At 40.5% G+C, this 26,908-nt stretch overlaps 2 long non-coding RNA genes and 1 pseudogene across 15 annotated transcripts in view; 2 read left to right on the top strand and 1 right to left on the bottom strand.

Moving 5' to 3' along the window:
• Window positions 1–26,908, bottom strand: part of LOC149442481 (uncharacterized) — an 876,277-nt gene that overhangs the window by 779,686 nt on the left and 69,683 nt on the right. The gene's annotated exons all lie outside the window — the stretch shown is intronic.
• LOC149442483 (uncharacterized) lies at window positions 9,576–14,806 on the top strand. Its single transcript, XR_016307188.1, has 2 exons — window positions 9,576–9,669; window positions 14,321–14,806. It is a non-coding gene; the product is annotated as an uncharacterized LOC149442483 (long non-coding RNA).
• On the top strand, window positions 17,589–20,010 carry LOC149442482 (uncharacterized; annotated as a pseudogene).

The following is a 26,908-nucleotide window of genomic DNA, read 5'->3' as shown; positions in this document are numbered from 1 at the left end:
TAAATGGCTTCATATGATCACTATCTTTAAATAAAAGACCGTTTAATAGCATGATTAGTCATATTTTCAATATCAATTCCAAAATTTCATGATTTTTGCCAGGGTATGCAAACTTTTGAGCACAACTATATATGGATTTCCTTTTGGCTACCTATACCTTGTATACTAGTTTCTGTGTTCTATGAAAGTGTTGCCAAACTGGAATGTAACTCCAGGCAATTTTATTTGTTTTCTGAAAGCAGAACTGGTGCATTTTTTTTTAACTTCAATGCTTTCTGGCATAATGTTTTGTTTAGATTTTTCAAATTATATTATACTATGGAAGGGTTTAAAATGTTGGATCCAGCATCATCATCTCATATATTTTCACTGCAATCCTGGTTTCTGCAGAATTAGTTATTTAACATTGTAAAAATACTGAATTAGTTAAAACTTCTCCTATAAAAGTGTTTTATAGTAATGTATGCAGTGAAAAGAAGTACCTTTATCAAAACTGGGGTTAATTTACTAAAGGCAGATATAATGGGCACTGCAAGTGCAGTTGCTCCAGAGCTTAGTAAATGAGGTACAGCTTGACTTAGCAAAGACTACCCAATCACAAGCAAGGAAAATTTAAAAAAAAAACTGCATTTTTGCTTTCACATGCTTGGATGATAGAAGTTTCCTCTCGTTTCAGAGCTTCCCCTCGGGTCTAGAGCAACTGCACTTGCAGGGCACAGTATATTTGCCTTTAGTAAATCAACCGCTTAAATCTCTATGGCCGCATAATAAAAAGAATATGAATGTTCTTGAATATTCTTTGTCCACCAACCCCTCCCCACCCGTAATTACTGCCAAATACATTTTTATATGGTGAACACCGGTGCCAGTACATATTGACCGTTTGGTGACCACTGAATGCACCTTGAAGGTATCTTTAAAATTTTTTTACCAATCCATTAGTCACCTTAAGCGTCATTGAATGTTCATGATGACACCAACTATAGACAGCATTGGTCTCTAATGTGGAATGGACCCACTATGACCAGGAGACCAAATGTGTGGGTGAAGTGGACAAGCTGGGACTTTGGTAGCTGGAGATCTGCAGGTTGTCCTGATCTAGATGCTAAAACATATACAGTTGTAATCAAAAGTTTGCATACCCTGGCAGACATCGTGACATTTTTTAATTGACTAATATGCCAAAAAGACAGTCTTTTATTTAACCTCCCTAGCGGTATTCCCAAGTGTAGCTCGGGGTAAAATGTCAGTACCAAAAGCGGAAACCCCGAGCTACACTCGGGCTTACCATGCGGCGCTGCATAGGGAGTCCCTGCAGAGCTTACCTTGTCCTTCGCTCCCACGATGTGTCCCCTGCAGCATCCCCGGCCATCTCCTCTGGCCGATGCCGGCATCCGGCTTCTGTGTTCCGGTCCCTGTGACGTCGGGACGTACGGGTGCCGGCGGGAAATTTGAAAATTTTTAAAAATGTCATTTTTTTCCAAACAAATTTTACATAGTAAAACATTGCTGTTTCAACCCATTTCACATACATATTGTCCCTAGTGCTTTGTCCTGTGCCCTGCTTGCATTTTGTCTGTTCTTTCTGCCTGGAAACTGAGAAACGTCCATGGCGTCCAAAAAGCGTCCTTTTAGGTCAAAAGCGGGTTTAGATCAGCTAGAGAACAGCGATAGTAAATCAGAACCACTTGCAAAATTGAGTGATGATTCGTGGGGAAATTCGTCATCAGACACTGAAAACGATTTTGCGACTTTGCTCAGCAATGTGCAAACTTGGCGCTTTATTTCAAATTTCAGTGTTTTCGGTTTGATTATATTATTGAATTAAATGTATTATTATTATATTATTATTTTTTATGATTATTTATTAAATTATAATTTATGATTTCGTGTTTCAAATTTTATCCTACCCGGGATGTTTAATAGACTCTTGTTCGGACAGATTTCAGTGAGTTATTCCTAAAAATTACAGCCTAAAATAAAAAAAACGACATATTTCCATGCAAAATAATGGTACCGCTTTCAGCACCAAAATCTGAAATAATCATACCGCTAGGGAGGTTAAGGATAGTGATCATATGAAGCCATTTATTATCACATAGTTGTTTGGATCCTTTTTAAATCATAATAACATAAATCACCCAAATAGCCATGATCAAAAGTTTACATACCCTGGAATGTTTGGTCTTGGTACAGACACACAAAGTGACACACACAGGTTAGAATGGCAATTAAATTTAATTTCCTACATCTGTGTCTTTTTAAATTGCAATTAGGCTAGGTTCACATATGTGCGGGTGGTGCCGCTGCGGATCTGCACAAAAATCCGTGCAGCCGCACTACCCACACAGAAGAATGGGGACCCACGGGCGGATACCATTAATTCTAATGGCACGCAGCCCGCACTGGAAATCGCAACCGCACTGGGAACCGAGGTTCCCATGCGGGCTGCGGTTTCCAAAGAAGTACAGGGACTTCTTCCCTGCGTGTCCCAGGGCACGGGATTCCATTCAAATGAATGGGCTCTCGAGCCCGTGCAAAAGACAGCCCACAGGAACGTGGATTTGTGAACCAAGGGTAAGTGTCTGTGTATAAATAATCAGTTTGTTAGCTCTTATGTGGATGACCTGAGCAAGCTAGATACTGAGCCATGGGGATCAGAAAAGATCTGTTAAAAGACCTGCATAACAAGGTAATGGAATGTTATAAAGATGGAAAAGGAAATAAAAAGAAGTCCAAAGCCTTGAATATGCCCCATCATCTTCTGGGACCTGTCACGTGCCACACAAGACTTCGGGGAGGGAGGACAACTACCGCTTACGATCGCCTAGGCAATCGCAGTGGAAGTGGGTACCTGTCAAATTCGGGTACCCATTCCACTGACCCCCCCCTCTCCCCAAAGGTGTCAATCCTTAATGGGAAGTGGGGGACCAATCTTTAAAGCGGAACTTCCCCTTAAGATGCTGGATCTTATATTTCTTTCTCTAAATTCATATTAAGAGACAGACCTTATATGCTTACTGCCTTCATATCCAGCGGACTACACAATAGCAGCACTTTTTCGTGGATTGAAGTGCATTGCATCAAGTTAGGCAGAGCACTCATTGGCTGTAAAACACCTCAACACCTGAAAATGTTGGTCCTGCTGTATTTTATACTGCAGTGCACACTGAGGAGAAAGTGGGGGTAAAACAAGCCTCATCATTGGTGTTCATAGCAGTAATAGTAATTGCCCACATTGATGTCAATTGATAAAGTAATGTCCCCCTGCATTGCTGTCTGTGACTGCAATAATTACACCTATATTGGTGATCAGTATTGTGCTATTTAAACCCCCTTCATTGGTGGTCAGTGGCAGTTTTACTTAACTTGTTTCCTCCTTGTTCATTGTCATTCAATTTAGCCATTAGCCGCCCGGCCTATAGCCATTTGGCGGTCGCAAAAATGCTGCAGCCTTCCGGGTGCACGCCATTTGGCGTGCTCCCGCACATGCGCAGTTCGCGCGGTTGCAGAGCCGCGCAGCAGTGCGATCTGTCACCGGCCGTGTGCCTCGGACACGGCCGATGACAGATCTGAGTACCGGCCCCCGTTGCCGGTACCATGTGACCTGCTGTGACTAATCACAGCAGGTCACATGACAGTTGTATACAATGGATGGCTTCATTCATGCCATCCATTGTATACTAGTGCCTAGCTGTGAATGGTCACAGCAGGTCACATGCACATGTCATGCGATTAGCTGTGGCCAAATCACAGCTAAGCACAAAAAAAAAAACCTGAATGAATCGATTTCATTCAGGTAAATGCTTGCTTATAGCAAAGTAATTCTTTGCTATAAGCAAATTGTATAAAAAAAAAAAAAAAAATCTGATCACTTCCCCAAAGTAGTACAATGTTACTTTGGTAACATTGTACTACTTTGGTCATAGTAAAATATGAAAAAAAAATCTTAAAAAAAAAAAAAAAAAAAATGTAATTAAAAATAATAAAAAAATAAAAAAAAAATATATATTTTTTTTTTTCATACTGTCACCAGTCAGTGTCCCTGTTCACCGCCATGTCAGTTATATGATGACGCTGTACTGCACTGGTGACAGTATGTAAAAAAAAAAAAATAGTGAAAATAATTTTTTCATTTTTCAAAAAATTATGAAAATAAAATACAACTTCAAAAAACTCGCCATTCCTCTTATGAAGTACGTCGGACTGTCTACTCTGCAAAAAGGGGTCATTTGGGGGATATCTGTACTATTATGACATTCTTGGACCTCAAGAAATTAGATTGGCTGTCAGTACTTCAGGACTGATCAATTTTCAGATCTATACCGTAGTTTGTGAACGCTATAACTTTCCTACAAACTAAATAATACATCTTAATTTGGGTTATTTTCACCAAAGACATGTAGCAGAATACATCTCGGCCTAAATTTATGAAGAACAATTATTTATTTGTAAACTTTTATAACAGAAACAAAGAAAAACGTGGGTTTTTTTTCAAAATTTGTGGTCTTTTTTTGTTAATTTAGCAAAAAATAAAAACCCCAGCGGTGATTAAATACCACCAAAAGAAAGCTCTAGTTGTGTGAAGAAAATGATAACATTTTAGTTTGGGTAAAATGTTGTATGACCGCGCAATTGTCATTCAAAGTGTGAGAGAGCGCTGAAAATGGCCTGGGCAGGAAGGTGTAAAATTGCTCGGTATTGAAATGGTTAAGAGGGCACTTCAATGCCCACCAATGTATGGAGGCACGTCATAGTGACTGCCAATTTGGTGTTCAGTGGTTAGGTGACCCCCTCACATTGGTTAGGCATGGTCAGTCGTCACAAAGCGGAAGATTGTCACAGGTTCCAACTGAGTTTTCAAACTGCCTTCTTCCCACCTTGCCCTATCACTGCCCTATCACTGATTCAGTGGGCAATGCGCTGACAATTGCAAGCTAGGGGTGGGAATAATGGTTGGGAAAGGGTGGGACCAGCAGGTACAGTTGGCACTAGGAATGTTGGTGGGCAGGCGGCAAGGCTAGTGGGCAACACTACGGTTGATACTGCTTAAACCCTCTAGTCTCCAACTGGTGATGGACCCAGCCCAAAACATGGCTGGCCTCACATAGGAACCACCAGGCTGTGCATTGGGCACCAGGGATATTTACAATGTGAGGAATAGTATATGATCATGTAAGGCACTTAGTGCAGAAGATAAACCAGAAATTTTATGTTTAAAACGAAAAAGGCAGAAAACTTTACTGAACATGTATGCAATAAATAAATCTGTCCTGAATTTTAATTAAAAGCTTGCTGTGCTTTCTACTTCAGGAGATTTGTAATCAAAGGCGATACCGACAAAGGAGAAAGGCTGAACTGGTGAAGCTGCAGCAGACTCATTCTGCTCTGAACTCCAAGGCTCTGTTTTATGAAGAACAAGTAGACTATTACAAGAGTTACATCAAGACTTGCCTGGACAACCTGGCAAGCAAGGGCAAGTGAGTACCAAAGATATTCTTTCTGTGATTTGGGCGGGCTTGGTTTGACTTGTGTTTTCAACACAAATAGACTTATTTTTTTTAATTATATTTAAAAAGTGATGTTTCGTTACCAATATCAAGCAATCAGATTTTAGAATTGGTCACTTTCAGAACTTAGATGATTTGAAATTTGGTTGCTGCTGACTGCTTTTTTTTTTTTGCTTTTTAAATATTAGATACTTTCTCCTTTTCTATAAAAAAAAACACAGAATTGGGAAACATTCAGTTTATTTTTTTATTTCTTAAATTCAGAGTTTCCAAGAAACCAGGAGGGGTGAAAAAGAGCAAGAAGATATCTCTGAAATATACGGCAGCCCGGCTCCATGAGAAAGGTGTGCTACTGGAGATTGAGGATCTACAAGCAAACCAGTAAGTGTATACCAGCCTGAGTGACTTTATACATAAAACCGTGCCCTTCATTCAAAGATATTAGACTGCAAATGGAAGATGTGCACACGTACCCGAACTTCATGCTGACAAGCAATCTACTTGATGTTTTTTTTTATGGAAACTAGAATAAGTTAAATTGCAGAGGGCAGTCCATCCATGGGATAGACATGTGGCAGGACAAAGATTTTGAAGTGGAATATCTGTGTTTTCAAGAGCCACTGAGGCACGTTCCATTGAGAAAAAAACAAAACAAACACTCTCTCCAACCCAGTTGGTGCACTAACGAAGTACTTTGAGCCCGGGTTCACACTGATGCAGTGCGGGATTTGCACTGGTTTGTGTGCAAATTCTACACCTCATCATATTCGCACCCCGTTCATACAAAACGCTGTGGGTGTGTATGGTAACAGCACCCCGAAATCGGTTTGCAAAACATGGTGAGATGTGCAGAATCAGATTGCATAGGTGTGAATACCCATGAAATCCAATTCTAGTGCGAACAAAAAAAAAGGGTCCTGCAGCTTGCCCAGGAATGCAGTGCGGTTTCTGTGTGAATCACATGTGATATACCACACCGCATAAGTGTGAGGGCTCAAGGGGAAAAGTAAAGGACCAGTCTGTCTTGAGTATGTTTTTCATCAATCACTATAATGTAACTTTTATGCAGTTAATGCAAAAATACTTTATTAGCCAAAAGGGTTTTTTTTAGCATTGCCTCTTCCAATAAAAAGCAGTTGTAAGAAAACTGTAGCTGTCTTTATTAGGCCAGCCTCTGTATTTGTCAGTCTTTTTTGAAGTCCCTTGTTCATCTATCATCTCCCTGCTGCTATGCTGTTGACTGTACCTTACCCTGCCCGACATTCCAAAATACACTGACTAAAAAGCATGCGGGAGGTATAAGTGAAAATAAGTATCATACATAAGACTGTTAGCAGTTTGATTTTGTACTATTGGGCAATTACTGAGTAGTTCCATTTCCTTATGCCCGGTCAAACCGGTGCGATTTCAGGTGCAATTTGTGAATTGAAATCGCATCTAATGAATGTGAATTTCAGTGTCTTAACATGTGCGATTTGCTACAGCGTGATTTCTAAAGTAGTTCTTGCATTACCTTTTCTTCAGTTTTGTTGCAATTTCACATACATAGAATATAATGGAAATCACACTGCAAATTGCAAGAAATTGCTGAAAATCTTTACAAGTAGCAATAAAGTCTTCAGATATCAGACCTGAAATTACACACAAATCGCACGATTTTAAATTGCAGTGGTGTGATTAGAAAGTATTCAGACTCTCATTTACTTTTCTCAATTTTGTCATGTTGCAACCTGATACTACAGTTTAAATAATTTTTTTCATTAATCTACACTCAGTACCCCATAATAACAAAATGAAAACAGGATTTTAGAAATGTCTGTGAATTTATTAAAAATAAAAAACTGAAATATCACATTGGCATAAGTATTCAGACCCTTTGCAGCAACACTTGAAATTTAGCTCAGGTGCCTCCCATTTCTCTTGATCATTGCTGAGATGTTTCTACACCTTGATTGGAGTCCACCTGTGGTAAGATGAATTGATTAGATGTGATTTGGAAAGGCACACACCTCTCTATAATGCAGGCCATAGACGGGTCGAAAATCGGCCGATTTTTCAGCCGAAAAAAGAAAAAAAATCAGCCGATTTTCACACCGTTAGTGGGTTAATTGGTCGGCCATTTTTCGGGGTTTTGGCACTTTTTTTATCGGTAAAGTTAGGAAAAAATCAGCCGATTTTCCCGGCAATGATGGGCAAATCGGCCGATTGTTTTACCAATAAAAAATCTGCACATGAGCCGTGACCTGCAAGAAGAAGAAAAAATAAGAAAAAGAAGAATTCCAGTCCGCTATTATATTTTATATGAAAAGTATTGCGGTTGCAACAATGTATCTATTTGTATCCGAATAAAAAACAGCTGTATCCGAAATGGATACATTGTTGCAACCGCAATATGTTTTCATGTCAAATATAATAGCTGTGCTCTCTGCAAGGAACAGAAATAATTAAATGCCGGCCGTAGACGGGACGAAAATCGGCCGATTTTTTTATTTTTTACCATTGGTGGTAACGGCGGCCTATTAAACGACCGATTTTTCGTTTTTTTAAAAATGGCCGGTTTTCGACCCGTCTATGGCCTGCATAAGGAGGGTGGTGCGGCTGCGGATCCGCACGAAAATCCGTGCAGCTGTACCACCCGCACTGAGGAATGCGGACCCGGGGGCTGGTGCCATTAGTTCTAATGGCACGCTGCCCGCACTGGAAGACGCAGCCGTAATGCGAACCGAGGCTCCCATGCGGGCTGTGTATTCAGAAGAAGTGCAGGGACTTCCCTGCATGTCACAGGAGTCCATTCAAATGAATTGGCTCTTGTGCCCGCGCAAAACGAAGCCCGCACGGCTGCATATATGTGAACCGGGGGTAAAAGGCCTCACAGTTTACAATGCATACTGTATCAGAAAAAAAAGCCATGATTCAAAGAAACGGTCTGTAGAGCTCCGGGATAGGACTATTGCAAGGCACAGATCTGGGGAAGGCGATAAATCATTTCTGCTGCGCTGAAGGTTGCCAAGAGCACAGAGGCCTCCATAATTCTGAATTGAAAGAAGTTTGGCACAGCCAGGACTCTTCAATGATCTGGTTGCCCGGCCAAACTGAGCAATCGGGGAAGAAGGACTTCTGTAAGAGAGGTGACCAAGAACCTGATGGTCACTCTGATTGCTCTCCAGAGATCCCATTACTGCAGCCTTCCACTGATCTGGGCTTTATGGCAGAGTGTCTAGACGGAAGCCCCTTCTTCCACACTAAAATTACACTTCATTACTCTGTTAACTAGGATCCTGTTTCTCTCTTGTTTACACACCTAGCCCATTCTGCTAGTGTTGTCTTGTGTATCTACCCACTGGATTTCAGCCATTTGTGTTATGAGAGGATTGCCCTGTGTACCTCCCTTCCCTTGAACAATTCCCTTCCCCTTTAACCCACAGCTGCTTCCCCTCTGGGTGCTGGGATTGCATCACTTCTCAAGCCTGTCTTTTGCTCACCTTCCTTCTTGTATTTCACCAGATCAACAAAATGTTTCCTAATAAGCATAAGTTAGTATACATTTCACCTTTTACATTAAAAATTAAGTTTACTCTCCTGAGATAACAAGACAGGGAAGCAGAAATTCCAGATTTTGTGTAATGCAAGCCACACACAGGTCGAATTCTGTAAGAATTTTCTTTCGAAAATTGGAACGAAGAATTTTCATTCGAATTTCGCACCATTAGTTTCTAATCATTGATGGAAGAATCATGCGAGAAACTTAATCGAAAAAGAAGCATGAGCTGTGGCCTGGAAAGAAAAGAAGATTCCCAGCCACGAAAATTCTTTTCTTTAGCAACTTGAGGTGAAATTGAAGGCTTGGTTGGTCAAATTTCAAAATCACTGGTGGCACCATTGGATTACAAAATGCACAAAATTTCCGATTTTCTAAAGAAGGTGCAGAATTTCATTGCTGGTTTCAGTGTTGAAGATGAATTTCTTTTTTTTTATCTCATGCTGTATATATGTGTTGCAACACTGTCTGTCTGACACACCCCTCACACTTGTCATCTGTTGTCTATGCAGATTTAAAAATGTGATCTTTGAAATATCTCCTATGGAAGAAGTTGGTGATTTTGAAGTGAAAGCCAAGTTCATGGGTGTTCAAATGGAAACATATATGTTGCATTATCAGGTAATCTCATTGGAGTTTTGTTAACCCATTATCTGTACTATTTGCTCATGGTCTGCCAAAAAATGAAAGACTGCACATTTCCAATATAGCAGAGAGATGTCTAGGTTATTATAACTCTGAAGTTACGATTCATGTGCTTACTGAAAAATTAAACCAGACTTAATTGCTTTTTTTTCTTTTTTAAATTAAGTCGCAATACTACTATATAACTTTTATAAAGATAAATTATGATTTATAGAAAGGGGAAGGGACACTTTTCATGCCTTTACTATTCATTACTGCATGCCTGTATGTGTGTAGAGGTAAGAAAGATCATTCATTTGATATGGGCTGCCAAAGCACCATAGCAGACCTTTGTAATGCACATGCAACGGTTTTTTTTTTTTTAATTTGCAGCACACCACAGGACCCTAATAACATTTGTGCACTGTAGCACCTAAAATGTAGGTCTTTTATGCATTGGGAATGTGCATTTCAAATTTAAAATGTGTTTTACCGCAAAGCAAAGATGTGAATCTTTGAAAGTGTTTTTTTTTCTCCTCACAAGAATGACCATTGAAGTGTTTGTGTAGGGGTAGTGTGAAAATATATATTATTTTCTTAAAGTGATTTTAAAGATAAGTTTCTCTATTTTATTTTTAAATCAAAAAACTTGTTATACTTACCTGCTCTGTGCAATGCCTTTGCACAGAGTAGCCCCAACCATCCTCTTCTCAGGTCCCCCGCCGACGCTCCTGGTCCCTCTCTCCTGCCAAGTGCCTGCATGACAGCAGTGAGAGCCGAAGGCTTCCAATGCTTTCTCAGGTGTAGGGAAATATCGGCTGAAGCCTATGCTTCTTTCATCTACTTCTGCCCCCAGGCCCACTTAGGCAGTCCACAAACTCTATTTAAAAAGTTTCAGTATGAAGATGCAGCAAGCACTTTGGGGGGGGGGGTTGATTGTGAACCCCAGGGGTCCTTGGGTAGTTTGTGTCTCAGGAATTCAGGTTCAGAGAATGCCTCTTTCTACTCACAGGCTAATCCTTTTTTCCTGTGGCACCCCCTTCCCCTATATGGTTTTGCTCACTGGAGAGCCACTATTCCTGGGGCTACTGTCTTGCCCTTCAAAACAGTTTGGGCATCATCTGCTGCCACGTCTTCAACAAGAAGGAGTAGGGAGTCCTTTCTGCGTGAAGGAAAATAGTCTGGTTCTTTCACTGCAGCAGGTATCCTCTGAAAAGAACAGAGTATATCCTGATGACTTTGTGAGACCTGTGCACCTGCAGATAGGTCCCCTTCCTTTGACTGATCATCAGCTTCTTAAGAAAGGTTCTTCAGATGCTTTGTTTTGTTCTGCCCTCAATGTATTGCTTTTAGCTGTACTACAAAGATATCTGTCCCTTGCTCCATGATGTCTGATACTTCTCTAGATCTGAAGGATCGGGGGCTTTCCTTTTTTTTTTTTTTTTTCTCCTCCATATCTTTATTTAACAATAAAACAGAGTACAGAGATCATACACAACAATGGTAAAAAGAAAAGTATACAGGGATTTCCGTGTACAACATCATAATTATAATGTCCATAATACAAATAGTAGACTTTGTAAAACACAGCAAATAAAATTATGAGCTTATTTAATCCCCCGGCTCAGCAGAAAAATAAAACATGGCACCTGCCCTGGTCTATAACTGGCTTATGAAGCAAGGACTAAGTGAACCGGGCAACGCATATCCGTAATAAAGGAAAAATGGTTCAAAAATCAACTCGCCAGCCAGCTTGCTCAGCAGAGCTGTACAGACTGAAGAGAGGAAATCCGATACCATATGTGCCATGTTACACGTGGCTCTCTGCACTCATTAACATTTTTAAAAATGGGTGGGGGTAAACTCACCTGAACAGCGTGGGAAAGGATACAATAGCGTGGGAAAGGATAGATGCCGTGCTCTTACTTTCGGGTCCCATAAGACAAGTTGTGTTCTGCTAACATTACAGGGTTTAGATCCAAGTTTAGTAGGGCTGAATAATCAGAGCAGACATTTTTTTCAAACATGTATCTCTTGTGCTCTCTGTTGCAACCAAGTCTTCCATTTCATTGATTTCCCTGATTTTTGCTAGCCATACAACATTCAAGGAGGCATACCATTGTTTCCTTGGGAGCTTTCATAGATCCAGCGCTTGAGGTCAGGGATAGACAAGGCAGTTTCTCAACAGGATCCTCTGAAATGTAACAACAGCACCTGTGCATGCCAGGGAGCATGTATGAGCGCCAGTGGTCCCCTTCTCACCAGTATATGGGGCTATGCTTTCGATTCCATTTCCTGCCTACCCTTGTGGGGGGTGCCTTCTCTTCAGTCAAACCCTTGAGTCACATTGACTTTGTGGAATCTATCCCTTGGATTCTCTGGTCTCACTCTTTTTCACACCCGATGGCTGTTTGTTTTTGCTGCTCAAGTTTTCCCTGGTAAGTGTCACATAGCCAGTTTGGTTGTCTAGCCAGACCTCCTCTTTAATGCTTGACTTTGTGTCGTTTTGATTCTAGACAGCTTAGTCCTTCCCATGAAGATTGGCTAGTCTTTCTCACCTGGACCTGGTTTGTCCTAATTACTTCTTGGGACTTTTTCCTTCCAGGGTTTGTCCCCATTTTCTGTTGATCACATCCAGTTGTGTTTTTATTTTCTTTTGTTACTATAGTTGTTCCATCTGTTTTAGTGGGTAGTGGTTGATCAGCTTTTAGATCCATGTTTAGCATTCCTTTCTGTTTGGTGCAACTCTCTGGCAGTGATCTCCAAACTGTGGCCCTTTGCTTGCCTTTATCTGGCCCTTGGGGCACTATTCCACCAACTGAAACCAATGATGGAGCACCATTCCCCCTACTGACACCATCAATGGGGCACTGTTCTTTTTGTTATCAACAATGTGGCACTATTCCTCCTATTAACCACTTGTCCTCCAGAGGATTTACCCCACTTAATGACCAGGCCTCTTTTTGCTACTCGGCGCTGCACTAATTCAACTGATAATTGCGCGGTCATGCAATGCTGCACCCAAACAAAATTTACGTCCTATTTTTCACACAAATAGAGCTTTCTTTCGGTGGTATTTGATCACCTGTGCGCTTTTTATCTTTCACGCTATAAACAAAAAAAGACCAACAATTTTGAAGAAAAACTATATTTTTTACTTTCAGCTATAAAAAATATATAGTAAACTCAAAGTTAGTTATAAATTTAAGCCAAAATGTATTCTTCTACATGTTTTTGGTAAAAAAAAATCCCAATGAGTGTATATTGATTGCTTTGTGTGAAAGTTATAGCGTCTACAAACTATGGTATAGATACTGCAATTTACGCCATTTTTTTGCTATACAGCGCTGCGCTAGTTTAACGGACAATTGTGCGGTCATGCAATCGATACATAAATGAAATTTATGTCCTTTTTTTCACACAAATAGAGCTTTCTTTCGGTGGTATTTGATCGCCTGTGCGGGTTTTTATTTTTTGCGCTATAAAAAAAAAAAAGCTGACAATTTTGAGAAAAAAAAACAATATTCTAGAGTTACTGCAGCCCTGCTCTCTGTCAGTGATTGCCGCTAATCGGCGGGACACAGCCGGTAACTGACACCCGTGGCCGTGATCGGCGGGACAGGTAGGGCGGTGGCGCGCCCCCTACCTGTTTTGCAAACACGTTTTAAACGTGGTTTTGCCCAGCCATGCCGCCCTGCCAACGTATTTCTACAGTGGCTGGGCGGCATGTGGTTAAAGCCAATGATAGGGCACTGTTGCCAGGGCATTTTCTACTCCCACTGGCCACAGTCCAGCACCCCTAAAGGCGGAAGGACAGCAACCTGGCCCTTTGCTTAAAAAGTTTGGAGACCCCTGGTCTTGAGCATCAGGCTGATTCTGTGTCCTTCCTTGGTTGTCTGGCAGGTTACTCTATCGGGTAAGAGGCTTAGCCTAATCAAGTGTCAGATGTTGGTCCTTCAAGCATCTCTTCCCCAGTCCTGTTGGGCTTGTTAGAGGTTGTTCCTCTGTAGCACACCACATTTGGGTGTCCCAGCAGCATCTAAATTGTGTGTCTCTCAATGGGCAAGAAAAGAAGTAGGAATGCAGAGTATCTAGCAGCCAATTGAGGGACACAGGTCCTACCATTCTGTGTTAATGTTCAGGTACTGCTTGCTACCATCTGAGGCATGCTTTTGTAGATGAAGGGTTATCATGAGGTTGGTTTACAATTTGTTGGTTTTCCAATGTTTAATCTTCCTGCGGATAATAGTAGAACCTGACAGCATCTGAATTTCTGTGTTCATCAATCAATTCCAAGAAATAGATTTTAGCAGTTTGCAAAAAGATCATATTAACAAGAGAAGAGAACAGAAATGTAGAACTGAAGGGTTTTTTTTTTTATATATATATAGTTTGCAGAGATTTCCACACCATTCTACCAGTGGGCTCAACTATTGCTAGTTTTGTTACTGACAATGATACCCTGTAACATAGCTCAATGAATGTGCCAGTACGTGTCCAGATCATCCATGTAAAGGTCTGCGTGTGTATCCTAAATTTGTATGAAAACAAGACATGTATTATGTGTTCTCCAATCAACTTTGCAGATTGAATGCAGGCTTTTATACCAAGTGTTCACCTTCCTGATTTTCCCCATTTGCACTTTCAGGACCTTCTCCAGCTGCAGTATGAGGGTGTTGCGGTTATGAAGATGATTGACCGAGCAAAGGTCAATGTAAACCTTCTCATCTTCCTTCTAAACAAGAAGTTCTATGGAAAGTAAAGTCAGAAGAGCCTTCAGAGCTGGTGGCGCTAGTGGAAGAGGCACCACATTGCCTTCCTGTCATCAATAAAGACACAATGGCTGCAAAACTGCGCAAAATGCTTTTGTACACATTAGGAGCTGTATGCCTACACTCTGCCAGGACTGTATTTTACTCTGTGATGCCATCTGTGGTGACTACAGTGTTAATGAAAATTTCTCTTGGAGGTAACTTAGAATAGAAGAGGACTGTTCTAGCAGAGTCGCAATAACTGCATATTTAGATACATATTATAAAATGTATTGTTTAATGTAGTTTACAGTGATTGTTCTAGTATCTTCCAGGGTCACTATTTGTTGACTGTTTTTAAACATGGAATTGTATGATCCATATTGAATAGTGCAGGCACTTTTTTGCTTTATGGGCTGTGATGTTCTAGGCACAGATATTTTTATACCTAAGGTATCCATATACAGTAGCCTATTTATACATAATCCTTTTTTTTTTCTGTTTAGCCTGTGCTCCCACTGTTCTCAAACGTCTAGTCATTGGCTACTGTTAAACATCAGCTTTTGCTTTTTCTGGTGTAGGCCAAATTGTCATGTAAAATCAGTTGTCAAAACTCTTAGCCAGACGATGGTTTATTTTATTCATGTTCCTTTTCAACACAATGATGATGATTGCACTATTCCTTGTAATGGAATATATCCAGTTCTAAGGATTTCCTTTGGCTACCTGTACCTCATATACTAATTTGTGTTCTATGAAAGTGTTGCCAAACTGGAATGTAACTCCAGGCAATGTTCTTTCTGAAAGCTGAACTGGTGCATGTTTTCATTTTGGTTTACCTTCAATGCATTCCTTACTTTCTTGCCCCCTAACCACAAATGCAAAAAAAAAAATGGAATTTTGTGCAGAGTGGCCACCCTAGAGTAGTAAAACTGCTATAGGGTGGCTGGGAAGTGGTTATTCCTTTTTTTTTTTTTTTAAATACACCACTTAGAATTCTCATTTTACCCTACAATGAAAGGTGCAATTAGGTTGGTTAAACCCCAGTGTGGTTGTATGAGTGCATGTAACTACAAACGTGGTTGTAAGCTCAGCTGGAACAGCGGTTAACTAGGTGGCAAGCCACTGATCTGCGGTGCCTTGAAAAAGTATTTTTACCCCTTGAAATTTTCCACATAATTTTCATCATGACCAAAAACGAAATGTATTTTTCACATAAAATCCCAATAAAATACATTTAAGTTTTTGGCTGTAAAATGACACAAATGTGGAAAATTTCAAGGGGAATGAAGACTTTTTCAAGGCACTGTATGTAAAATGTTTTAGAATACACTGATAATATAAACAAAAGGAAATAATAGAATTTTTCTAATTAAGTGAATGTGACTTTTTCATTATAAACCTTCCCACTTGCATCTTTTGTATTTTACCTGGATCAGATGTGCATTGATTGTGTAGCTTCATGGTGTCATTTGTTGCCACATATGCACACACTATAGTAGAGTTAGTGCCGGTTCACATACAGTTGTGTTCAAAATAATAGCAGTCAGACATCACTAACCTGATCAATCACTGTTTTTGGTAGAAATGATATTTCTACATGGCAAATAATTTACTAGCAGGTGTAGTAGAGTAATAGAAATCCAACAGACCCAACAGTCATGACATGCATGCTGCTGATTCTGTGTAACTGAATCACTAATTGAAAGGGGCATTTTCAAAATAATAGCAGTGTGGAGTTCTATTAGTGAGGTCATTCATTCTTTGAAAAAAAGGTGGCAGTTATTGCCCTTATTTAAGGAAGGAAGGCAGCAAATGTACATGCTGGTTACAGTGCATTTCTCTCTGAAATTCTGAGGAAAATGGGTCGTTCCAGACATTTTCCTTGATTAAAAAGTTGATTGGAGAGGGGAAAACATATAAAGAAGTGCAGAAAATGATAGGCTGCTCAGCTAAAATGATCGCAAATGCTTTAAAATGGCAACCAAAACCTGAAAGTCGTGGAAGAAAGCAAAAAACTACCATTCAAATGGATAGAATAGTCAAAATGGCAAGGACTCAGCCAACAATCAGCTCCAGGAAGATCAAAGAAGGTCTAAAGTTACCTGTGAGTACTGTTACAATTAGAAGACGCCTATGTGAAGCCAAGCTATCTGCAAGAAGCCCCTGCAAAGTCCCACTGTTGAAAAAAAAGACGCGCTGAAGAGGCTACAATTTGCCAAAGAGCACATTGACTGGCCTAAAGAGAAATGGCGCAACATTTTGTGGACTAATGAAAGTAAGATTGTTCTTTTTGGGTCTAGTGGCCGGAGACAGTTTGTCAGACGACCCCCAAACACTGAATTCAAGCCACAGTACACTGTGAAGAGAGTGAAGCATGGTGGTGCAAGCATCATGATATGGGGATGTTTCTCATACTACGGTGTTGGGCCTATTTATCGCATACCAGGGATCATGGATCAGTTTGAATACATCAGAATACTTGAAGAGGTCATGCTGCCTTATGCTGAAGAGGAAATGCCCTTGAAATGGGTGTTCCAACAAGACAACGACCCCAAACACACCAGTATACGTGCAACATCTTGGTTCCAGACCAACAAGAGTGACGTTATGGAGTGGTCAGCCCAATCCCCGGATCTTAATCCAATAGAAAACTTGTGGGGTGACATTAAAAATGCAGTTTCTGAGGCAAAACCAAGAAATAGAGAAGAACTGTGGAATGTAGTCCAATCATCCTGGGCTGGAATACCTGTTCACAGGTGCCAGAAGTTGGTTGACTCCATGCAACACAGATGTACAGCAGTTCTCAGAAACAGTGTTTATACAACTAAATATTCATTAAGTGATTCAAAGGAAAGCAAAATCGTCAAACATTTTTCATTTTATATAGTGAATGCTTGAGTTTGTAAAGAAGAACACAAACACTGCTATTTTTTTGAACAGTCTAATATTCACTTTTCTTCAATTTTTTTTAGAGGAACAACACAAATTTGATATTTTTCTTCATGTTTTGATTTGGAATAGAATGTGTAGTGTTCCCAATGCATTTGTGTGTATGGAAATAAAAGCTATTAGAAGGATTTTGAGCTTTATTCACTTTTTTCAACACACTGCTATTATTTTGAACACAACTGTATATATGGATTGCATGTGGTTTGAACCGCATCCAATCCGCATGACATGTGAAAAAACATTGCTTCCTATTGTGCCTGTTCACATATGTCCAATGCGGATTCAGTGCGGTGTGGAAAAGTCCGTTCCGATTTCTGAGCAGTGCCTGCAGGTGCAGATTACAGGCTATTACCTTCTGGGGAACCATTTCTAAGCCACAGATGGGCGAATAGGATAAGATCCTGAGCTAATCCTGTCCTGAACCTGATGTAAACCTGACATGAACCGCTGAACAACTACTGTGTCAATTAGCAGTGAAACCTGAGCTTCAATCCGCTCTACACGTGTGAATCAGCTCTAAATCTTGACATTTTTGTGTCAGAATTTTCTGTTGTGTTCAAACATGAGGCATGCAGCCTGGCACTGCACCAAATAGTGCATGGCCTCTGTCTGTAACCTGAAAACTGAACCATCCTGTGAAGAAACTATATATCCCACAGTCCCTGGGTATCTCAGTCTGGTGCTGTGCAAAGGAGACCTACACAGTAATTAGATCTGACACAGACACAAGCAGGCAAACCAAACAACAGATCACCATGCCGAAGGATGTGTTTTATCACATTAGCACTTCCACATTTGTGATACAACAGGAATAAAAAAAACGAGGGCTCTAACATATGAGCCTGAAAGCATGGGCATGCGGACGCCATCCCTAATTTAATAAAAAAGAAAAAAAAAAAAACTTCTCCTCAGGAATAGGTAGGAATTAGGTTAGGGCCCCTTTAAGAAATCTGACAGAGAAAAACGCAAGAAGAGAATAACCACGTGACCTTAGAAAAAGCGGGAAAAATCATGTGACCTGGAACATTCTGGAATTGTTTGGGGCTCATTATATACAGGGCACTTCGTAACAGAATTCTCACAGTTGGTCAGAGTTGGCCAACAGGTTGCAAGGAGCTATAATATTAAGGAGCCGGTTTGTGCTAATTCTGACCATGAAGACTCTCATGAGGCAAGTTTTGGAGCAAGCCAGGAGCAGCGGAGGAGAAGAATGGCTGTGGCGCTGCCTTGATATGGCAGCCGAAGGGGAAGAGGGGAAGGAGCGGGAAGACACAGAACAGGGGTTGGAGAACTCACCGAAGCGCTGTCAGAGGAAGAGCGGCCGAATAGAGCCTGTCACAGAAGAGCGAGTCTCGGCACGGTTCCAGTGGTTGACCAGCATCATCAGCAGGGCAAGAGGAGTCCGGCTGGGCATCGGAAGAAACGGTGGTCGGAAGAGCAAGCCAGCATGAGAGGAGGAAGAGACAGGTTCCTTCGCTGCCAGGAAGAGTAAGTATTCATGGAAGTCGAGCATCCCTCAGAGCTGAAAGTGAGGCTGCGGCCTCCGAAGTGGTTGCTAGGCAACAACCTCAACTGGAGCTGAGTCAGGAAAGCCCGAAGAGAAACGAGCCTGTGCATGCAATACCGACTTTATCCAGTGGTGGCAACAGAGGTCAGCACAGGGATCCAGAAATCGAAACAGCGACATCTTGTGGAAATGATGAGATTAACAGCTTATTAAAAAATATTAGATTTCATTACAACACTTACTAATAATTTAAACAAAAATGTTAATAGTGATAATTTGTTAAAAATAGTAGTCATGCTAATGTGTGGGTTAATAAGGATAGTAATGTTAATATTAATGATAAATTGTCCAGTAATTTAGGTAGCATGAGTATAGAAAAAAATAATACGGGAATGAATATTAATTCGCCAATACCAGAAACATGTTTAAAAGAAGTTTTGCTATGTGAAATATCCCCGCTAGGATATCATTTATCAACGCAATTAAAAGAAAAAATATGGAAAGGAGAATTTGTGGTTATTCTGTCATTGTTACCCTCAGCAAAAGATTTCACAGGCAAAACTGATAGAAAATCCGACGATGAAGACAGGCGTAGACCAATAGCGAGATCATTTCATAATTGGCTGCAAGCTTTTGCAATATATTCTAGCGTGCTAGGGGAAAAACACCCAGAGCATTGCAGTGGTTTATTCCAACATTTGGAACAAGTTTTAGAGGCCTATAAAAATTTTGGAGGATTAGGATGGTATCATTACGACAAATCTTTCCGGCAAAAACTATCTATATATCCATCACTAAAATGGGGTATGAAGAATGTAGGCTTGTGGCTAAACTTAATATTACCTCAAAAACAGACATTTCAAAAACCACAATCTTCCATCACAGTATTCCCTTATATAAAAGGGATATGGTTACGCATTCAATGAAAGTCAATGTAAGTGGGCAGGGTCATGTAGGTACAAAACACGAATGTTCGCATTGTTCAGGCCCACATTCATTTCTTAAAGGTTTCAAAAGAAACATGGCTTTTCAAGGACAAAAGAGAGAATGTATCAAAAGGCAGCACACCAGTGAATTTGGAAAACATGCGTCAAAGTTGGAAATATATCCAAACAAGGAGACAGTTAAGTTTTTAAACGGATGGTTTTTTGAATGGTTTTTGTTACCAATATTTTCAGGTTATGGATGTAATATTGTTGATAATTTAAAGTCGGTAGATCAATTTCACATTGTTAGAAAAAAATTAGAAACAGAAATAAAAGAAGGACGCCTGGCTGGTCCTTTTAACCTCTTCACACTGGCCGAACGCAAATGTGCGGCCTCCCGGCGTCTGGGCCTAGACGCCGAGCGGTCGCACATTTGCATTCTATTAAAAAAGGACATATGTGACGAGAGCGCACACCCTGCCGTGCTCCCAGCACACATGTCCGATACTCACGGAAAGGTCCCGATCTCCTCTTTCGATTGGGACCTTTCCCGATCATGTGACCGCCGCATCACAGCGGTCACATGACCCTGAACCCCGCCTCCCGGCTTCTGAAACTCTTAAAAGGGCCGGGAGGCGCCGGCGCAAAGGGGTTAAGGAACCACCTTTTCATAATTTTAGGATATCGCCACTGGGTAATATTCCTAAATAAGAACCGAATACGTATCGGCTTATTCACCACCTATCATTCCCAAAAGGCTTTTCTTTAAACGACAAAATAGATGAAGGATCAGCATCATGTTGCACGTTTGAAGGAGCCATTCATAAAATAAGAAAGTTTGGAAAAGGAGCATTGCTAGCCAAGGCAGATATAAAGGCAGCATTTAGGCTATTACCTATTAACCCAGAAGCATTTAACTCATTGGGTATCCATTATGAAGGTCAACTTTACTACGATAGATGTTTACCAATGGGTTGTTCACTGTCTTGTGCGTATTTCGAAACATTTTCAAAATTCTTACAATGGGCTATTGAAAAAGAATCAGGCCAGAATGGGAGAACTCATTATCTGGATGATTTTTTGTTTATAGGCCCAGCATTTTCGACAATATGTGTAGACATGCTGCAAATGTTCAGTAAGGTAACGCAGCATTTCGGTATACCATTAGCAAATGAAAACGATTTATCCAACCACAAAATTGGAATTTTTAGGAATACTGATAGACACAGAAAAATTTGAATTTCGACTGCCAAGAGGAAAAAATTGACAACAATAAGAGGGTAAAAAAAAGTATTATTAATAGAATTACAGTCATTATTAGGCCTACTGGCATTTGCATCCAGAATAATGCCAGTGGGAAAAATATTTTCGTGTACGCTTTATTTAGCGATTTCGGGTTTAAATCTCCTTTCTCACATGTAAGATTAACCTGTGAATTAAAGGAGGATTTAGTAGTGTGGTTAAAATTTTTTGAGGAATATAAAGGTTGTTCGTTTTTTCAGGATGAATTTATCTTTGCAACGGATTTTGAATTGTTCACTGATTCAGCTGGCTCATTTGGTTTTGCGGAAATATGGAAATCACATTGGAGTTGTGGTAAATGGCCATCAAAATGGATTCGAATGAATGCAACAAAGAACATACCGTATTTTCCGGCATATAAGACGACTTTTTACCCCATGGAAATCTTCTACAAAGTTGGGGGTCGTCTTATATGCCGGGTGTTGTGTTGAATCCATACCGGTACTTCCGAGCTGACGCTTCTGCGCATGTCTTCGGTAGCAGTAGACGATCGCCGATCACCATTCATAGCAGAACTGCATGAAACTTCAACAAGGTCGGATGCAGCAGTTGAGTGCTCGATTGAGCTGGACTGAAACTGTGACATGCAGAAAAGGGATACACATCGGCTAGCAGCAAGATGAGTATGCCCATGAAGATGTGTATCCCTGACGCTTCTGCGCATGTCACAGTTTCAGTCACAATCAATCGAGCACTCAACTGCTGCATCCGACCTTGTTGAATTGACCCCTTCATGGCAATATCTTAATGAAATACGGTAATTAGCTAAGCATTATAATCATAATAATAATGTCTTCACTGTGGCAGTTCTGTGCAAACTACGGTACCGCTCGGATCATCTTGGAGACAGGGAGGGCTGGGCAGGGAGAGCTGACCCACCCAATCCAAGCAGGCTTTGTATGCAGTGTGCACAAAAAATACATCGCTTGCCGTGATTTGTTGGTTGTTGTATACTGGGTTGGATTGGCGATTCTGAGGGAAGGCAGGGGGAAGCAGGAGCATCTGCACTTCAACCAATTCGAATGTTGGAACAGCGCATCTCTAATGAAGTTTGGTGTGCATCTTATATGTGGTGAAAAAACAGAGTCTATCTGGTGAGCAGATACATGTGGTGGTGAATACAGTACAGCACCAGTATCTGTACCGGTTCATACAGTACAGCACCAGTATCTGTACCGGTTCATACAGTACAGCACCAGTATCTGTACCGGTTCATACAGTACAGCACCAGTATCTGTACCGGTTCATACAGTACAGCACCAGTATCTGTACCGGTTCATACAGTACAGCACCAGTATCTGTACCGGTTCATACAGTACAGCACCAGTATCTGTACCGGTTCATACAGTACAGCACCAGTATCTGTACCGGTTCATACAGTACAGCACCAGTACATACAGTACAGTATACAAATGGATAACAGTCAAGACCCCATCATGGCTCCACCAGCAAGAAGAAAGAAATATGAAGCCAGTTTCAAACTTAAAGTTGTAAACTTTGCCATGGAACAGAATAACTGTGCTGCTGCAAGACAATATGGAGTAACAGAAAAGATGGTTCGGGACTGGAAAGAAAATGAAAAAGCATTAAAGTGTATGCCAAGGGGTAAGTGTGCATTAAGAAGAGGCACCCCACATTGGCCAGAACTCGAAAAACATGTAGCAGACATGGTGAATAAGCATCGCCAAAACGGTTATATAGTGACCCGAAATAAAATACGTTTGTTTGCACTTCAGTGGGCCAAATCTAACCCAGATCACAGCAACAGATTTAAGGCCACTGTATCCTGGTGTACTAGATTCTTGGAAAGGCATAATATGACACTTAGGCAAAAGATGAAAATTGCACAAGAATTACCTGCAGATCTTGATGCCAAAGTAAATAGTTTCCATCGATACGTAATACAACAGCGCAATAAACATGGCTATGCGTTAAGTAGTATCGGAAATATGGATGAAACTCCAATGAATTTTGATATGGTTGGAAATAAAGCTGTCCATCCAAAAGGTGAAAAAACAATTTTAATTAAAAACAACAGGACATGAGAAGTCCAGTTTTACAGTGGTACTAGCATGCACAGCTGATGGTGCCAAACTGAGACCAACGATTATTTTTAAAAGAAAAACAATGCCGAAACTCAAGTTCCCTGTTGGTTGTTTTGTACACGTGAATGAAAAAGGCTGGATGGATGAAGAAGGGGTAAAGCTATGGCTTGATAATGTATGGAGCAGGCGACCAGGTGGACTTATTCAAAAACGTAGTCTACTGGTGTGGGATATGTTCAGGGCTCATTTAACTCCCAGCACCAAGCAAAGGCTTGCAAGAATAAACACAGATGCGGCAGTTATTCCTGCAGGATTGACATCGTTGGTACAGCCACTGGATGTGTGCCTAAACAAGCCATTTAAAGATCGCATTTGAGAACAGTGGAATGAGTGGATGGTTAGCGGCGGAAAGTCATTCACAAAAGGAGGAAACATGCGGGCTCCACAGCTGGATGTTTTGTGCAAGTTTGTCATAAAAGCCTGGAATGATATTGATGCAGAAACAGTAATCAAGTCTTTCAAGAAGTGTGGCATATCAAATTCATTAGATGGTATGGAGGATGACTACTTGTGGCAAGATGAAGAGGAAGCCGAAGCTGAGACCACACCATCTGATACGGAATTAGATCCATACGATGACTGCCTTACAAATGTATCACAAGATGTCATTGATGTACTTATGATATCAGATGACAAACAGGAGGATTTTGAAGGCTTTTAAAGGGAAACTGTCACACCAGCAAAACCTTGCAGTTATGATGGGCGTTGCTGACTCGCCAGGAACTTGCTCTCTCTCTATTGTTTGTTATCTTCCTCCTATCATCATCAGTTCCAGTTTGGTTGACTGCTTAGAAAATAAACAGCATGGCAGCTCCCATGGGTTTATTGTCTTATCCTTCCTTTCAGCTTTAGAGTGAATTAGGAAAAGTTTAATCCACTTGCACTGTTTTATGTTTACATGTTTGATGACAAACAGCCTTTGTTTATAAGTGACAGTTTTCCTGCTAGGTATCTGCATGTCATAAGCATTTGAATTAAAATGACCATATTGAAATCAAATCTGATGTTTTTTAATTTTTATTTGGTGTGCGTTGGAAGAGGGGTAGTCTTCCATGGCGAGTATAGCCCAAACCCTATATTTTAACAGGAAAAGTAGGAGGTCTTCTTATACGCCCAGTCGTCTTATACGCCGGAAAATACGGTAGTTTTGCTAGAACTATTTCCTCTAATAGTAGCGTTGGAATTATGGGGAGAGCACTTTTCCAACAAAAGGCTGTTAGTACAGACAGATAATAAAGGGGTTATGTATGCAGTATATTGTTTATCATCTAGGTCAATTTTGGTGGTAAAATTGCTTAGATATTTAGTTTTGAAATGTTTAAAACTTAATATTTGGATTAAAGCAAGATGTGTCCCAGGTAAAGAAAATCAAATAGCTGACGCCTTATCTCGATTCCAGATATCAAGATTCAGACAATTATTTCCAACAGCAGATTTAAAAGGGTTTCGAGTGCCCAGATCACCTGTGCAACCGGATTTAAACGTACTGATAAAGGCCATAAAAAATTCGGTATCCAACAGCACATGGGTTGAATATTCATCTTCATGGAATAAATGGAAGCAGTTTTCCAGAGAATTGGGTTATCAGTTCAATTGCCCATCTGAGAATACAATTCTTTCTTTTTTGTGCTCATTCATGCACATGAATTTTGCTTATAGCCATATAGTTAAAATTCTAGCAGGAGTTTCCTTTTTCCTCAAGTAATTTTCCAGCATGTACATCATTCTTTTCGGTGAAACAAGCGCTCAATGGATATAAAAAACAGCATTATTCTCCAGACACAAGACATCCCATATCTATCGAATTATTAAAAAAAATATGTAGGATTACCAAAGAAATTTGTTTTTCAGACTCCAAATCTATACTGTTTAACGTGGCATTTATTCTAGCATTTTTTGGAGCATTACGCATATCAGAACTATTGCCCCCAAATAAAAAAAGAAATGTCTGGTCTACTACTACAAAATGTGACGGTTTTGGAAAATGGAATTAGTTTGTTTATTCCATTTTCAAAAACAGATCAGGCTGGAAGAGGAAAATGGATCAATCTTTATACTTACTGTATAATAATAATAATACTTGGGGAGACATGGATATTTGCCCTTTTGTCATGGTAAAAAAGTATTTGAATATTAGACCGGTCAGCCTGGGTCTTTTTCTGGTGCATGCTGATGCATCAGCTGTAAGTCTCAATTTAATGCCATTTTAAACAGCTTCCCGCCCTGCCACTGTATATATACGTGTGCAGGGCGGCACTCAGGCGCAAAACCACGTTTTAAAACGGGTTCCGCGCTCCCGATGTTTTCACCAGCAGGGGGCGCGTGCGCTCCCGCCGACCCGCGGGTGACACCATTCGATCCCGGAGGGATCAATCATTAGATTTCAGCCAGTGATGTCTGGCTGAAATCAGATGATTGGTCCCTGTCCTATCCTGTCCTTTGTTGAAGTTTACACAGGACAGGATATGATGTCATTCTTCTCTGCCTGGACACATTCCGTTCCAGACAGAGAAGAAGACACAGTAAAAATGAGTAAAACAGCACATACCCACAGTTAGAACACACCTAGGACACATTCAACCCCCTGATCGCCCCGCCCCCCCCCCCAGTTAACCCCTTCACTGCCCTGTCACCAGTGTCACTGATCAGTGAATCGATTTTTACTCATCACTGTATCAGTGTCGCTGGCGACTTCCGATAGTGTTAGCGTCCCTCCCAGATAGCGCCAGATTGCCCGCCAGTACACCAGTAATCCCGTTTAACCCCTTGATCGCCCCCCCCCCAGTTAACCCCTTCACTGCCCTGTCACCAGTGTCATTGATTACAGTGAACAGATTTTTACTGATCACTGTATTAGTGTCACTGGTGACTTCCGATAGTGTTAGCGCCCCTCCCATATAGCGCCAGTTTGCCCGCTAATGCACGGGATTTTTTTTTACCAAAAACATGTAGCAGAATACATTTTGGCTTAAATTTATGACTAACTTTGAGTTTACGATATATTTTTTATAGCTGAAAGTAGAAAATATTGTTTTTTTTTCAAAATTTTTGTGATTTTTTTGTTTATAGCGCAAAAAATAAAAAGCGCACAGATGATAAAATACCATCAAAAGAAAGCTCTATTTGTGTGAAAAAAAGGACGTAAATTTCGTTTGGGTACAGCATTGCATGACCGCACAATTATTTGAATTAGTGCAGCGCCAAAACAGCAAAAAAAGGCCTGGTCATTAAGGGGGGTAAATCCTCAGGCGCTCAAGTGGTTAAAGAAGGCATTAACAAACTAGGTCTTATACAATTTAAATTCACATCTCATTCGTTTAGAATAGGCGCAGCTACGCAAACTGCAAAAATGGGCTTGGATGATGAAATAATAAAAAAATTAGGTAGATAGGAGTCACAACGTTTCCAATTATATGTTAGACCTAACCTGTCTGTTTATTTCTTCAGGTGATAGAAGATATATATGGATACTGGGACATTCATTTGTCTACTGGGCTTTGAAAAGAGCGGCTCAGCGTTCATATTCAGCTAATTTAACAACGGATCCTGCAAAATCTCTAATTTTATGGAAAGGAATACGTGGTCTTAAATGGTTTAACTTGTTTTTTCATCTTTCTAAGTTGTTTGAAGTTTGGCCTGCACCTCAGATATTAATCATACACCTTGGGGGAAATGCCATAGACAATGAGAAAA

Source organism: Staurois parvus, unplaced genomic scaffold, assembly GCF_062004578.1.
Source record: "Staurois parvus isolate SC_StPar_1 unplaced genomic scaffold, SC_StPar_1.0 ptg000885l, whole genome shotgun sequence".
Classification (NCBI taxonomy): domain Eukaryota; kingdom Metazoa; phylum Chordata; class Amphibia; order Anura; family Ranidae; genus Staurois; species Staurois parvus.
This window is presented reverse-complemented; position numbering and strand designations above follow the sequence as displayed.